The following is a 5,255-nucleotide window of genomic DNA, read 5'->3' as shown; positions in this document are numbered from 1 at the left end:
CTTGTCCCGAAAATTTGACATCAGTTTGAGGTCTAGATTAGGAGTTATGCTCAATAGCGTAATTAGAAAGCTTTTTATTAATTCAATGGCGTAATTAGCATAAAGCCTATCTAAACCCAATTTTTGATACCAAACTTTTTACCTACTGATGTAAAATAATATTTTGGAATTTTTGAAGATTTTTATTTATTCTTAGGCTGAGCATAACATAGGTTATAGCTTGATTTCGGTAATTGTCGGTTTTACCCTTTTCATGCATAAAATGAGTTTTACATAACATTTTAATGCCAAACCTTTTGCTACTGATTCTATATGATAAATAAAGTATTTTGAACTTTATAAACTGATCAAAAACTCAGATTTCCTATTTTAACCCGAACATCCCTTAAAACCGACTTTTAAGCATTTTAAGCACCTAGTATGGGTCAAAACTATTTTTGGCATATAAAACTTATTACCCACTAATGTTTTAAGTTAATTTATACAATTAAACAGTAAGAAAAAGTTTTTAAACTCATAAGTCTATTTTGACCTTTAAAGCCTATGTGAAAATTACCAAAATGCCCATGCGGTGCATAGTTTGGTTATATAATATAAATTTCACATATATAAAGTACCCTACTGTTATAACTTATAAAAATACATATTTTTACTGATTTAATCAGACCTGAAACTCAGTTTAATATTTAAACTCTTTTATGAGCATTAAAATTACCAAAATGCCCTTATGGGACTTATTTTGGTTTAAATTATTTTTGGGCATATATGTTAACATCTTACTGATGTATTAACATATTTTGAGCATGATAACGATTAAGACCTGTATATAATTTATTTGGTTACCCGTTACGCGTTTATGCGTTAGGATTGGTTTACGTGACTAGTTTACGTAAAATAGCCGAAACGGGCTTAACCTTATCATTAAATTCTCAATTTCCAGAATGTGTTTTGTTTACCCATATTATACAAGTATCCAAGATTGTCGGGTCTAAACCACATTCTATTCCGGTCTCCGCTTAATCTAGCGTTTAGAACCGTAAGGTTTCCTTCTAGCTAGCCGGTCTAAGTGCTTGACTTAATTAAAGACCCATTAGCATCCTAATAGGTTAATAAACCTTCTATACATATTAAATAGCTTCCGGTAGAAGGTGCCTTCAAAAAGCTTTAGGATTATACTGCTAGCATCAGGTAAATACTTTTAACTTATTTTCCCTTATACGGGCTTGGGATATGGTATTATAATAATACCACTTGGTCGTGTATGAAATCATTTAATCGGATTGTGATTAATAAATTGCATAACCCGTTTTAATCTGTTTTGTTTGATAACATGAATATTGGGGGTTAATCTGACCGTGTCCTGGATATCCTCGACTCATTTCATTTGAAAATGGCCACGACCTATGCACGGGGTGTAGGCATACACCTGACAGATGCAAATGCTAAAATATAGACCCATATGTTTGGGATAACTCCTTTGTGGGTTCTATAAGTGGTGAGTCGGTTAATCACGACCGGCTTCCAACCGGCCCCAATTGTATGACAAACATATAATTCGGTATACAAGATTATCTTTAAATAATTGTCCCAAGTTATAAATGATTTATGCCATATGCACTTAAATCAATTTTCATAAAAGTTTTCAAAAGAGTCAGTTAATTGTATTTACCAGTGTAAACTAACGTATTTTCTTAAAAGACTGATTGACATGTACCTCGCGTAATAGGCTGGAGCTATAGGGTGTCAATAGAGGATTTTGCAAATCCATAAGATACCTGAAGTCTGTTGTTATGTTTCTTTGTACATTTATGATCCGCCTGTGGATCTTATTACATTCCAGTCTGTATATTCTAAACTCGAACACTCAGACCTTATAGTTTGTAATAGTTTATTTACCAAGCCTTCCGCTGTGCTATATTATTGTGTGTATTGACAATGATGACATCAACTACGTCACGATACTCTCCGCCGGGCCCACCGGTAATATGTGGAAATATCGGGGTGTGACATCCAGATTGGGTGCCGGATCCTCCCACATAAGCTCTCGTTCCCGAAAATGTCCAACAAGACTTGCGCAATGAAGAAATTCACTTTCGGTTAAGATATGATTTAGTTGAACTTGTAGGTTCTTTAGGTTTGGAATTTCCGAATTCGGACGAGGAGTAGGTTTTCTTTATGTATCTTTTTATTTTTATATATTTATTTTTAAGTTGTAACCTAAAATATGTCTATGGATATTGTTTTTTATTTAAATGAAATTTATAATTTATAATTTTATTGTTTTATTTTTAATTTATAATTTAAAAAAAAAACCATCATTAGTGATGGACACCCCTAGTAAAATCCACCACCATGATGGAATAAAGCTCGATGACGTGACAGAACTTAAATGAATGTTGTGAGTGATGGAATTCTATCACTAGTGGAGCACCCCTACCCCTAATACTTCCATGCACATGAAAAAAAAAAACCCCACTTCCCACCACAGTAGTTACCTATAGGGGTGTTCATGAGCCGATCCGATCCGATCGAGGGTCTGCTCATGCTCGGATTGAATTACAGCCGATCCGATCCGAGCGGATCGAATTTGCAAAACTGAGCCCAAAAGTGATGCTTAAGCTCGGATTGAATTTGAATCGATCGGCTCAGTTTCGCTCGGTTTTTATCAAATCCTAAAAAAATCGAGCTTTTCGCTCGGTTTCGCTCGATTAAATTATAAGGCTTCGTTCAACAAAAACAAATTCTAACTTAATTAAAACATGTCCAACACTTTACTAACAAAAGCAATACATAACTCAAATCATGATTCTAAAAATGTTCTTAACAATACATATAATTTGTGTTGGTTCGACGATTAATTAACATGACAACATAACAGAAACAATTATAACAGAAACAACTGTAACAGAAACATACATACAATCTGTGTTGGTTCGACGATAGCCACTTGTCATTAGCTTAACCCATTAGTTGACACTTAAAATTTGATTAATACCTCTTTTCCTATAATGACCGCCAAAACAATCCATCCCTCACGCGTTTTTCCAATTCTCTCTTTAAGCGGCAAATGAATAGACGCTATTTCACTTATTCATTCCCTCATATTCTAGGGTTTCTCTCATTCTCCTCCTTCCCTCGCCACGGATATTCAAAGATCTTCAATCCATCAATTCGAATCAAGGTTAGATTAACAATAGTTCCGATTAAAGATAGTGATTTTATCATTCTAATCTGTTGATAAATGTTCTCATTATCATTTGATTTTGATTTTCAAATCAGAAACCCTAAATCTATTTCGCGATTCCACTTTGGCGACTAATCTCTCCGACATTCCCCTGCCGCCTTTGTTTGATCGACTTCTTCTTCATCTCGGTAAGGTAATTTATCTTCTTGAATCCATTATATTGTTTAATTAATCATGTATTTGTATATGTTACACTAAGATTTGTTTATGTTTTTCTTAGATTTCATTTATGTTTGAGTTTTTGTTGAACAATCTTCCCAAATTTGGGGTTTATTCTAAAGATTAGTAACCCTAACTTTATAATTTCTTGAGTATTTTAAGATTAGTAACCCTAACATTAAATATATATAATGCTGGGACGCTCAGTTGTGAGATAAAGGTTCCAGTGGGTTGTGAATTGAGTGGTAGGCTACGCTTCTTTTCGTGTTTTCTTTCGTGGGATGAGTTTTTGTTCTTGGTAGGTTCCGTATATTATTTTTTTCTACAGATTCTGTGAAGAACTTTTGATTTTAACTGGAAACTATTATCGGTTATGGAGTATATGACGACGAAATCGGTGAATACGAGAGGTTGATTGGAAAGCTATGTCGGAACCAGTGTCGGATTGTAGGTTCAGTGACGGCGATACGACAATGTTTTATAGATCTGTATCGTTGAGTGGATTTTGGTCGAAGCATCGCGATGACGTTGGCTGCAATTAACTCCAGAAGGTTTTGTTGTTAGATTTAATTTTATTTTGTTTAGTATGAGTGTATTAGTATAAGTATAATATTTAACATACATGATACTTTTAACGCTTTCAAGACGTAGTGACCAATCAGTCTTATTACTGGGTCGTTAATTTGATCACTAAATCATTTTTATTCTTAATTAATGGATTAGTATGCGTTGGTGATGAGTCAACTCGATTAATATTTTAGAACCAGCCAAATTTTGTAATATACTAATATGCATATGATGTTCATATATGTGCAGGGTAGTGATTAGTGAATGAACAGCTTAGTTAAAGGTATTTTTTGCATTTTTAAGAGAGATATCTATCTTAAATTCCATTATATACATTCAAACTATATTTTATAATTTTTGTGTCATGCTAATGAATGTATGATATTTAGTGTCTTTGTTCGGTGGTTGCGAATTTTGGCCAAATATCGAAGACATGGATGCACAAGAGGTAGGGAAGTCTTCATTTGTAAGAAGTCCGTTCTCAGACCCTGCACAGGCTGTTGGATACACTGGATATGCTGGTGGCAAGCTGGATAATGTGGCGGTGATTGTGTCTTTGGTGGAAAAAGGATCCAACCTTCTTGCAGTGTAATATCAACTGCTTTCTTGCATCAGATTCCTGGTATTAAAGCATTATTGCGATTACAACAGTTGATGGGGCTGGTGTTGGTTCAATTTAGTATCGGTACCGAAAGTGGTCGGTACCGTAAAAATGGATCAATTTGGGTTGGGCATGAGCTCGGTACCGAACTCGAAAATACACATGTTTTTGGCTAAAGTTGGTATAAACGGAACCAGATAAATACTTGGTTGGCCTATTAACTATTAAGTAGTTTCAATATATGTGTGTTCCTTAATGAAAAAAAGTTGAATACTTGGGTTATATTATCCATTAAAATAATGAAAACGATGAAATAGTGAAGGGAATTAGTCTGAAATTGTCTAAACTTCACATCGCTCTAAGAAGAAGTCGATTTTTGTTCATTTATTCATATTCTCATGGGTATCTTTGATGTTTAAAGCTAGAAGATGGTCAAATGAAGCTGCAATCAAGATTACAACAGTTGATTTGTTATTTTTTTAATTTTAGTTGCCACTAAATATTAAGGCATTATTGCGATTACAACAGTTGATGGGGCTGATATTGGTTCAATTTAGTATCGGTACCGAAAGTGGTCGGTACCGTAAAAATGGATCAATTTGGGTTGGGCATGAGCTCGGTACCGAACTCGAAAATACACATGTTCTTGGCTGAAGTTGGTATAAACGGAACCAGATAAATACT

At 34.3% G+C, this 5,255-nt stretch overlaps 1 long non-coding RNA gene across 1 annotated transcript; it reads left to right on the top strand.

Annotated features, from left to right (window-relative positions):
- The first annotated feature begins 3,838 nt into the window (after positions 1–3,838).
- LOC110905364 lies at positions 3,839–4,581 on the top strand. The gene is made up of 3 exons (XR_002573053.2): positions 3,839–3,954; positions 4,220–4,253; positions 4,360–4,581. It is a non-coding gene; the product is annotated as an uncharacterized LOC110905364 (long non-coding RNA).
- The last annotated feature ends 674 nt before the right edge of the window (positions 4,582–5,255 follow it).

This window comes from Helianthus annuus, chromosome 14 (assembly GCF_002127325.2).
Source record: "Helianthus annuus cultivar XRQ/B chromosome 14, HanXRQr2.0-SUNRISE, whole genome shotgun sequence".
Classification (NCBI taxonomy): Eukaryota; Viridiplantae; Streptophyta; class Magnoliopsida; order Asterales; family Asteraceae; genus Helianthus; species Helianthus annuus.
The sequence above is the reverse complement of the archived record's forward strand: the minus strand, read 5'-3'. Positions and strand labels throughout refer to the sequence as shown.